Source organism: Ranitomeya variabilis, chromosome 1, assembly GCF_051348905.1.
Source record: "Ranitomeya variabilis isolate aRanVar5 chromosome 1, aRanVar5.hap1, whole genome shotgun sequence".
NCBI lineage: Eukaryota > Metazoa > Chordata > Amphibia > Anura > Dendrobatidae > Ranitomeya > Ranitomeya variabilis.
This window is the reverse complement of record NC_135232.1, coordinates 5522773-5534900: the sequence shown is the minus strand read 5'-3', so window position 1 is coordinate 5534900 and position 12128 is coordinate 5522773. Positions and strand designations below refer to the sequence as shown.

The 12128-nt window shown below is 51.5% G+C and overlaps 1 protein-coding gene across 5 annotated transcripts in view; it reads right to left on the bottom strand.

The window, feature by feature from the left end:
• The window catches only part of TLN1 (talin 1), a 197409-nt gene that overhangs the window by 165580 nt on the left and 19701 nt on the right, over positions 1-12128 (bottom strand). For 4 of the 5 annotated variants that reach the window (XR_013220935.1, XR_013220936.1, XM_077281282.1 and 1 more), the window contains exon 1: positions 5693-5868. The exons of the other annotated variant lie outside the window; for it this stretch is intronic. The gene's annotated coding sequence lies outside the window, so the exon portion shown is untranslated. Of the gene's footprint in view, positions 1-5692; positions 5869-12128 lie in introns of those variants that run through there. 5 annotated transcript variants of the gene reach the window in all.

The following is a 12128-nucleotide window of genomic DNA, read 5'->3' as shown; positions in this document are numbered from 1 at the left end:
GCGCGCCACACAGGAGATCACAGACTGTAGTGACCAGCAGGACAGCAAGCGCACCACACAGAAGATCACAGACTGTAGTGACCAGCAGGACAGCAAGCACACCACACAGAAGATCAAAGACTGTAGTGACCAGCAGGACAGGAAGCGCACCACACAGAAGATCAGACTGTATTGACCAGCAGGACAGCAAGCGCACCACACAGAAGATCACAGACCATAGTGACCAGCAGGACAGCAAGCGCACCACACAGGAGATCACAGACTGTAGTGACCAGCAGGACAGGAAGCGCACCACACAGAAGATCACAGACTGTAGTGACCAGCAGGACAGGAAGCGCACCACACAGAAGATCACAGACTGTAGTGACCAGCAGGACAGGAAGCGCACCACACAGATCAGACTGTAGTGACCAGCAGGACAGCAAGCGCACCACACAGATCACAGACTGTAGTGACCAGCAGGACAGCAAGCACACACACACACAGGAGATCACAGACTGTAGTGACCAGCAGAAGAGCACGCACACACAGAAGATCACAGACTGTAGTGACCAGCAGGACAGCAAGCACACACACACACAGAAGATCACAGACTGTAGTGACCAGCAGAAGAGCACGCACACACAGAAGATCACAGACTGTAGTGACCAGCAGGACAGCAAGCGCACCACACAGATCAGACTGTAGTGACCAGCAGGACAGCAAGCGCACCACACAGATCACAGACTGTAGTGACCAGCAGGACAGCAAGCACACACACACACACACAGGAGATCACAGACTGTAGTGACCAGCAGGACAGCAAGCGCACCACACAGAAGATCACAGACTGTAATGACCAGCAGGACAGCAAGCGCACCACACAGAAGATCACAGACTGTAGTGACCAGCAGGAGAGCACGCACACCACACAGAAGATCACAGACTGTAGTGACCAGCAGGAGAGCAAGCGCACCACACAGAAGATCACAGACTGTAGTGACCAGCAGGACAGGAAGCGCACCACACAGAAGATCACAGACTGTAGTGACCAGCAGGAGAGCAAGCACACCACACAGGAGATCACAGACTGTAGTGACAAGCAGGACAGCAAGAGCGCCACACAGAAGATCACAGACTGTAGTGACCAGCAGGAGAGCAAGCACACACACACAGATCACAGACTGTAATGACCAGCAGGACAGCAAGCACACACACACAGATCACAGACTGTAGTGACCAGCAGGACAGCAAGCACACCACACAGAAGATCACAGACTGTAGTGACCAGCAGGACAGCAAGCACACCACACAGAAGATCACAGACTGTAGTGACCAGCAGGACAGCAAGCGCACCACACAGAAGATCACAGACTGTAGTGACCAGCAGGAGAGCAAGCGCACCACACAGAAGATCACAGACTGTAATGACCAGCAGGACAGCAAGCACACACACACAGATCACAGACTGTAGTGACCAGCAGGACAGCAAGCACACCACACAGAAGATCACAGACTGTAGTGACCAGCAGGACAGCAAGCACACCACACAGAAGATCACAGACTGTAGTGACCAGCAGGACAGCAAGCGCACCACACAGAAGATCACAGACTGTAGTGACCAGCAGGACAGCAAGCACACCACACAGAAGATCACAGACTGTAGTGACCAGCAGGACAGGAAGCGCGCCACACAGAAGATCACAGACTGTAGTGACCAGCAGGACAGCAAGCGCACCACACAGAAGATCAGACTGTAGTGACCAGCAGGACAGCAAGCGCACCACACAGAAGATCAGACTGTAGTGACCAGCAGGACAGCAAGCGCACCACAGAAGATCACAGACTGTAGTGACCAGCAGGACAGGAAGCACACACACACAGAAGATCACAGACCGTAGTGACCAGCAGGACAGCAAGCGCACCACACAGAAGATCACAGACTGTAGTGACCAGCAGGACAGCAAGCGCACCACCCAGGAGATCACAGCCTGTAGAGACCAGCAGGACAGGAAGCGTGCCACACAGGAGATCACAGACCGTAGTGACCAGCAGGACAGGAAGCACACCACACAGGAGATCACAGACTGTAGTGACCAGCAGGACAGGAAGCACACCACACAGAAGATCACAGACTGTAGTGACCAGCAGGACAGGAAGCACACCACACAGAAGATCACAGACCGTAGTGACCAGCAGGACAGCAAGCGCACCACACAGAAGATCACAGACTGTAGTGACCAGCAGGACAGCAAGCGCACCACACAGAAGATCACAGACTGTAGTGACCAGCAGGACAGCAAGCGCACCACAGAAGATCACAGACTGTAGTGACCAGCAGGACAGCAAGCGCACCACACAGGAGATCACAGACTGTAGTGACCAGCAGGACAGGAAGCGTGCCACACAGGAGATCACAGACTGTAGTGACCAGCAGGACAGCAAGCGCACCACACAGAAGATCACAGACTGTAGTGACCAGCAGGACAGCAAGCGCACCACACAGGAGATCACAGACTGTAGTGACCAGCAGGACAGGAAGCGCACCACACAGAAGATCACAGACTGTAGTGACCAGCAGGACAGCAAGAGCGCCACACAGAAGATCACAGACTGTAGTGACCAGCAGGACAGGAAGCGCACCACACAGATCAGACTGTAGTGACCAGCAGGACAGCAAGCGCACCACACAGAAGATCACAGACTGTAGTGACCAGCAGGACAGCAAGCGCACCACACAGGAGATCACAGACTGTAGTGACCAGCAGGACAGGAAGCGTGCCACACAGAAGATCACAGACTGTAGTGACCAGCAGGACAGGAAGCGCACCACACAGAAGATCACAGACTGTAGTGACCAGCAGGACAGCAAGAGCGCCACACAGAAGATCACAGACTGTAGTGACCAGCAGGACAGGAAGCGCACCACACAGATCAGACTGTAGTGACCAGCAGGACAGCAAGCGCACCACACAGAAGATCACAGACTGTAGTGACCAGCAGGACAGGAAGCGCACCACACAGAAGATCACAGACTGTAGTGACCAGCAGGACAGGAAGCGCACCACACAGATCAGACTGTAGTGACCAGCAGGACAGCAAGCGCACCACAGAAGATCACAGACTGTAGTGACCAGCAGGACAGGAAGCGTGCCACACAGGAGATCACAGACTGTAGTGACCAGCAGGACAGCAAGCGCACCACACAGAAGATCACAGACTGTAGTGACCAGCAGGACAGCAAGCGCACCACACAGGAGATCACAGACTGTAGTGACCAGCAGGACAGGAAGCGCACCACACAGAAGATCACAGACTGTAGTGACCAGCAGGACAGCAAGAGCGCCACACAGAAGATCACAGACTGTAGTGACCAGCAGGACAGGAAGCGCACCACACAGATCAGACTGTAGTGACCAGCAGGACAGCAAGCGCACCACACAGGAGATCACAGCCTGTAGTGACCAGCAGGACAGGAAGCACACCACACAGAAGATCACAGACTGTAGTGACCAGCAGGACAGCAAGCGCACCACACAGATCAGACTGTAGTGACCAGCAGGACAGCAAGCGCACCACACAGGAGATCACAGCCTGTAGTGACCAGCAGGACAGGAAGCACACCACACAGAAGATCACAGACTGTAGTGACCAGCAGGACAGGAAGCGCACCACACAGAAGATCACAGACTGTAGTGACCAGCAGGACAGCAAGAGCGCCACACAGGAGATCACAGACTGTAGTGACCAGCAGGACAGGAAGCACACCACACAGAAGATCACAGACTGTAGTGACCAGCAGGACAGGAAGCGCACCACACAGGAGATCACAGACTGTAGTGACCAGCAGGACAGCAAGCGCACCACACAGAAGATCACAGACTGTAGTGACCAGCAGGACAGGAAGCGCACCACACAGAAGATCACAGACTGTAGTGACCAGCAGGACAGGAAGCGCACCACACAGAAGATCACAGACTGTAATGACCAGCAGGACAGGAAGCGCACCACACAGGAGATCACAGACTGTAGTGACCAGCAGGACAGGAAGCGTGCCACACAGAAGATCACAGACTGTAGTGACCAGCAGGACAGCAAGAGCGCCACACAGGAGATCACAGACTGTAGTGACCAGCAGGACAGGAAGCACACCACACAGAAGATCACAGACTGTAGTGACCAGCAGGACAGGAAGCGCACCACACAGGAGATCACAGACTGTAGTGACCAGCAGGACAGGAAGCGCACCACACAGAAGATCACAGACTGTAGTGACCAGCAGGACAGGAAGCGCACCACACAGGAGATCACAGACTGTAGTGACCAGCAGGACAGCAAGCGCACCACACAGAAGATCACAGACTGTAGTGACCAGCAGGACAGGAAGCGCACCACACAGAAGATCACAGACTGTAATGACCAGCAGGACAGGAAGCGCACCACACAGGAGATCACAGACTGTAGTGACCAGCAGGACAGCAAGCGCACCACACAGAAGATCACAGACTGTAGTGACCAGCAGGACAGGAAGCGCACCACACAGGAGATCACAGACTGTAGTGACCAGCAGGACAGCAAGCGCACCACACAGAAGATCACAGACTGTAGTGACCAGCAGGACAGGAAGCGCACCACACAGAAGATCACAGACTGTAGTGACCAGCAGGACAGGAAGCGCACCACACAGAAGATCACAGACTGTAGTGACCAGCAGGACAGGAAGCACACCACACAGAAGATCACAGACTGTAGTGACCAGCAGGACAGGAAGCGTGCCACACAGAAGATCACAGACTGTAGTGACCAGCAGGACAGGAAGCGCACCACACAGAAGATCACAGACTGTAGTGACCAGCAGGACAGGAAGCGCACCACACAGGAGATCACAGACTGTAGTGACCAGCAGGACAGGAAGCGCACCACACAGGAGATCACAGACTGTAGTGACCAGCAGGACAGCAAGCACACCACACAGAAGATCACAGACTGTAGTGACCAGCAGGACAGGAAGCGCACCACACAGGAGATCACAGACTGTAGTGACCAGCAGGACAGCAAGCACACCACACAGAAGATCACAGACTGTAGTGACCAGCAGGACAGGAAGCGCACCACACACACACACACAGGAGTATACAGCGTTATATGAGGATACAGCATTATGCGAGGAGTATATAGCTATATATACAAACACACAGGAGAGTACACAGTGTTATATGAGGAGTATACAGCGTTATACTAAGAGTATACAGAGATAGATTATATATATATATATATATATATATATATATATATATATATATATATATATATAACACACACAGGAGTATACAGCATTATATCGGGAGTATACAGTGTTATATGAGGAGCATACAGCTATATATACACACACAGGAGAGTGCACAGCGTTATACCAGGTGGCTATAGCGTTATATGAGGGGTGTGCAGATAGATAGATAGATAGATAGATAGATAGATAGATAGATAGATATATGACACACACAGCGGGATACAGCGTTATATGAGGAGTATACAGCGTTATATCAGGAGTATACAGATCACCACCCAGCTATTATAAGGGGGCTTGTGCCGAGCGGTATATAAAGTTGTCTCCGCCGTGCCCCCCGCTCAGGACGGCCCCGCCGGTGGCGGACACACAGCACAGACACCCACGGGCCGGGCTGTGGCCCCCGGGACCCCGGGACGCACTCACCGCTCACTTCTCCGGTCTCTGACTCCTCAGTGTCCGACCCCGCCCGTCCCGCTCTCCCCCACACTGCCTGCAGTGCCGCGTTACTGCCACCAGGGGCCTCTATACACGGAGCGCAGCGCTACATTCCGCTACTCCCCGCTAGAGGCCGCTACAGGCTCCATCCGTCCTCCGGCCGCGGAGGCCTCTCTGCACGGCCTGCCCTCTATGCTCGTCGGCGACAAGTTCCGCCATCTTTATTATGGGAAGGTGCCCACGATCTGTAGACGCAGCTGGTTGGACACTGTGCACACCTACAGCCTCCACCCTGCGGCGTCCAGATGTGACCATAGTGGGTGAGTGCTAGGAGTGTCCACTCTGCATCCACAGATTCCTCGGATCACCCGCGGAGACGGACATGTGCCGTGTCTCTGCAGACCGCAGCGGGTCTATTCACCTCGCCAGGCTGTGTGCAGCAGAAGGGGCGCTAGCACTGCACGTGTGATAATGGCGGACGTAACGAATAAGGCTACTTTCACACTAGCGTCGGTACGGGGCCGTCGCGCTGCGTCGGCCCGACATACCGACGCATACTGTGCAAGCGCCGCACAACGGGGGCAGCGGATGCTGTTTTTCCAGCGCATCCGCTGCCCCATTGTGAGGTGCGGGGAGGTGGGGGCGGAGTTCGGCCGCGCATGCGCAGTCGGAAATGGTGGACCATCGGCACAAAAAAAGTTACATGTAACGTTTTTTGCTGCCGGCGGTCCGCCACAACACGACGCAACCGTCGCATGACGGTTGCGACGTGTGTCAATACGTCGCTAATGTTAGTCTATGGGGAAAAAAACACATCCTGCAGATGACTTTGCAGGATGCGTTTTTTCGCCAAAATGACGCATTGCGACGTATGCAAAAAAACACTAGTGTGAAAGTAGCCTAAGGCCTCTTCACACTTCAGTCTTTTGGCGTCAGGCTGAAACCGCCATTTTCATCAAATAGCAGATCCGCCATTTTTTTTTGGCGGATCCGTTATTTTCCCATAGACATGCATTAGCGACGGATTGTGGCGGATGGTCGTCCGTTCCATCCGCCATGTGACGGATCCGTTGAGATTTGGCGGACGTCATCTAGACATTGACGGCCATTGGAACGTTTTTTGTCTCCACCGAAATGGCGGTTCGCAACGGATCCGTCGCGTCCGCCACTCCATAGAATGGCCGCCTATGGGCGACGGATCCGTTGCGACCGTCATTTCGGTGGATCCGTCGCCCCAATACGCTTTTTCAATTGCGCATGCTCCAAAAAGTAGATACTTTTCCCAGACAACCCCCAAGTAACGGATCCGTCAAAAAAACGGATCCGTTAGAACCGTTTTCTCAACAATTGTGACGGATCCGGATTATGTCGGAGCAGACTGACGCCAAACAACTGAAGTGTGGAAGAAGCCTAACACTGTCTACGCACTTGTTTGTGGATGATCGAAGGAAAAGAACGTGTTCATGTCTGTGGTGTCAAACGCTGCAGCACACAGAGCATGGAAATAAAATAATTCACTTCAAAGTTTGCTCCCATGCGAGACCGTCGGCCGGCGTCACCACCCAGCGCACCCGGGCAATGTCTGGTGCCCTGGATGAAGGGGGAGGCCCACCGCCACCAAGGACAGCCGAACGCTAAGGGGTCCATGAGTCAGAAGAGCCCAGGGCCAGCGCTGCTCCGGGCCCCTCATACGCTCCTCTGCCCGATCCCCACAGCGCCCGATCCCCACAGCGCCCGATCCCCACAGCGCCCGATCCACACAGCTCCCGATCCCCACAGCGCCCGATCCCCACAGCCAGCGCCCGATTCCCACAGCGCCCGATCCCCACAGCGCCCGATCCACACAGCTCCCGATCCCCACAGCACCCGATCCCCACAGCTCCCGATCCCCACAGCACCCGATCCCCACAGCTCCCGATCCCCACAGCTCCTGATGCCCACAGCACCCGATCCCCACAGCGCCCGATCCCCACAGCTCCCGATCCCCACAGCACCCGATCTTCAGCGTCTTCTGACTGCAACGTTTCAGGGCAGAATGCAACATGCCATCAATACAGCGCGCCCTCTGTGCTGAGCAGTGGAGACCGCCAAAGATGCTGAGGAGACTGGAGCTGCGGGGAACAGGGAGAGATGCAGAGTAGATTCACAGTTTTATGTATGGATCAATATAAGGGGCCCATAATGCTGTATGGAGGACTATATGGGGCCCATAGTACTGTATGGAGGACTATATGGAGCCCATAATACTGTATGGAGGACTGTGTGGTGCCCATAATACTGTATGGAATACTATGTGGTTTCCCATAATGCTGTATGGAGGCCATAACACTGTATTGAGGAGTATGTGGTGCCCATAATACTGTATGGAGGACTATGTGGAGCCCATAATACTGTATAGAGGACTATGTGATGAGCATAATACTGTATGGAGGACTATATGGAGCCCATAATACTGTATGGAGGACTATGTGGTGCCTATAATACTGTATGGAGGACTATGTGGTGCCCATAACACTGTGGAGGACCATATGGTACTAATAATACTGTATGGAGGACTATGTGGTGCCCATAATATTGTATGGAGGACTATGTGGTGCCCATAATACTGCATGGAGGACTATGTGGAGCCCATAATACTGTATGGAGGACTATGTGGTGCCCATAATATTGTATGGAGGACTATGTGGTGCCCATAATACTGCATGGAGGACTATGTGGAGCCCATAATACTGTATGGAGGACTGTGTGGTGCCCATAATCCTGTATGGAGGACTGTGTTGTGCATAATACTGTATGGAGGACTATGTGGTGCCCATAATACTTTATGGAGGACTGAGCCCATAATACTGTATGGAGGACTGTGTGGTGCCCATAATCCTGTATGGAGAACTGTGTGGTGCGCATAATTCTGTATGGAGGACTATATGGAGCCCATAATACTGTATGGAGGACTGTGTGGTGCCCATAATACTGTATGGAATACTATGTGGTTTCCCATAATGCTGTATGGAGGCCATAACACTGTATTGAGGAGTATGTGGTGCCCATAATACTGTATGGAGGACTATGTGGAGCCCATAATACTGTATAGAGGACTATGTGATGAGCATAATACTGTATGGAGGACTATATGGAGCCCATAATACTGTATGGAGGACTATGTGGTGCCTATAATACTGTATGGAGGACTATGTGGTGCCCATAACACTGTGGAGGACCATATGGTACTAATAATACTGTATGGAGGACTATGTGGTGCCCATAATACTGTATGGAGGACTATGTGGTGCCCATAATACTGCATGGAGGACTATGTGGAGCCCATAATACTGTATGGAGGACTGTGTGGTGCCCATAATACTGTATGGAGGACTGTGTTGTGCATAATACTGTATGGAGGACTATGTGGTGCCCATAATACTTTATGGAGGACTGAGCCCATAATACTGTATGGAGGACTGTGTGGTGCCCATAATCCTGTATGGAGAACTGTGTGGTGCGCATAATTCTGTATGGAGGACTATATGGAGCCCATAATACTGTATGGAGGACTGTGTGGTGCCCATAATACTGTATGGAATACTATGTGGTTTCCCATAATGCTGTATGGAGGCCATAACACTGTATTGAGGAGTATGTGGTGCCCATAATACTGTATGGAGGACTATGTGGTGCCCATAATATTGTATGGAGGACTATGTGGTGCCCACAATACTGCATGGAGGACTATGTGGAGCCCATAATACTGTATGGAGGACTATGTGGTGCCCATAATATTGTATGGAGGACTATGTGGTACCCATAATACTGCATGGAGGACTATGTGGAGCCCATAATACTGTATGGAGGACTGTGTGGTGCCCATAATACTGTATGGAGGACTGTGTTGTGCATAATACTGTATGGAGGACTATGTGGTGCCCATAATACTTTATGGAGGACTGAGCCCATAATACTGTAAGGAGGACTGTGTGGTGCCCATAATCCTGTATGGAGAACTGTGTGGTGCGCATAATTCTGTATGGAGGACTATGTGGTGCCCATAATACTTTGTGGAGGACTATGTGGTGCCCATAATACTGTATGAAGGACTATGTGGAGCCCATAATACTGTATAGAGGACTATGTGGTGCGCATAATACTGTATGGAGGACTATATGGAGCCAATAACACTGTATGGAAGACTACATGGAGCCCATAGTACTGTATGGAGGACTATGTGGTGCCCTGTTATGATCCTTAGTGGTTGAGGATCACAAATTACTCCAGCTAAGTAACAAACATAGGACAAGCTCTAGGGAGGTGGCAAGCTGGACTGACCACAAATCTGAACCTAACCAAACACACTAGAAGTAGCTGGTGAACGTGCCTGAATTCCTAGACGTCTCGAGCCAGCCTAAGGAACTAACTACCCCTAGAGAGAAAGAAAGACCTCTCTTGCCTCCAGAGAAATAATCCCCAAAGATATAGAAGCCCCCAACAAATAATAACGGTGAGGTAAGAGGAAGGCACATACACAGGGGTGAAAGCAGATTCAGCAAATGAGGCCCACTAATACTAGATAGCAGAAAATAGAAAAGGGAATCTATGCGGTCAGTAAAAAACCCTTACAAAATATCCACTCTGAGATTTCAAGAACCCCCACACCAACTAACGGTGTGGGGGGAGAAACTCAGTCCCCTAGAGCAACCAGCAAGCGAAGAAATCCCATTTTAGCGAGCTGGACTAAAAACATAATGAACACTGATAATCAAAAAATGATCAAACAAAAACTTAGCTTGTCTTGGAGAGACTGGGAGCAAGGTAGACACACGGAATCTGAAGAGCACTGAATACATTGATAGCAGGCAAGGAACTGAGTATCCAGGTGAGCTAAATAGAAAACCAACCAAGGATAACGAACCAGCTGATGAAGCCAACCTGCAGAAAGACAACACTACACAGTACCGCTTGTGACCACTAGAGGGAGCCCAGAAATAGAGTTCACAACAGTACCCCCCCCTTGAGGAGGGGTCACCGAACCCTCATCAAGACCCCCAGGGCGATCAGGACGAGCTGCGTGGAAGGCGCAAACCAAATCGGCCCCATGAACATCAGAGGCGACAACCCAGGAATTATCCTCCTGACCATAGCCCTTCCACTTAACCAGATACTGAAGTCTCCGTCTAGAGATACGAGAATCCAAAATCTTCTCCACCACGTATTCCAATTTGCCCTCAACCAGCACCGGAGCAGGAGGCTCAACAGAAGGAACCACAGGTACCACATACCTCCGCAACAAAGACCTATGGAACACATTATGGATGGCAAACGATGCCGGGAGATCCAAACGAAAAGACACCGGGTTAAGGATTTCCAAGATCTTATAAGGACCGATGAAGCGAGGCTTAAACTTAGGAGATGAGACCTTCATAGGAACATACCGAGAAGACAGCCACAACAAATCCCCAACACGAAGTCGGGGACCCACACCGCGGCGGCGGTTGGCAAAGCGCTGAGCCCTCTCCTGTGACAATTTCAGATTGTCCACCACATGGCTCCAAATCTGCTGCAACCTATCCACCACAGAATCCACCCCAGGACAGTCAGAAGACTCAACCTGACCCAAGGAAAAACGAGGATGGAAACCAGAATTGCAGAAAAAAGGCGAAACCAAGGTAGCAGAACTAGCCCGATTATTAAGGGCAAACTCGGCCAATGGCAAAAAAGTCACCCAATCATCCTGATCAGCAGAAACAAAACATCTCAAATAAGTCTCCAACGTCTGATTAGTTCGCTCGGTTTGGCCATTAGTCTGAGGATGGAAGGCCGACGAAAAAGACAAATCAATGCCGATCTTAGCACAAAAAGTTCGCCAAAACCTGGACACAAACTGGGATCCTCTATCAGACACAATATTTTCAGGAATGCCGTGCAAGCGAACCACATTCTGAAAAAATAGAGGAACCAAATCGGAGGAAGAAGGCAACTTAGGCAAGGGCACCAAATGGACCATCTTGGAAAAACGATCACACACCACCCAGATGACAGACATTTTCTGAGATACTGGCAGATCCGAAATAAAATCCATGGAGATGTGCATCCAAGGCCTTTTCGGGACAGGCAAAGGCAAAAGCAACCCGCTGGCACGAGAACAGCAAGGCTTAGCCTGAGCACAAATCCCACAAGACTGCACAAAGGAACGCACATCCCGCGACAAGGAAGGCCACCAGAAGTACCTAGCCACCAAATCTCTGGTACCAAAAATCCCAGGATGACCCGCCAACACCGAAGAATGAACCTCGGAAATAACTCTGCTGGTCCATCTATCCGGGACAAATAGTCTCTCTAGTGGACAACGGTCAGGTCTATCCGCCTGAAATTTCTGCAGCACTCGTAGCAAATCTGGAGAAATGGCAGACAAAATCACTCCCTGTCTAAGAAT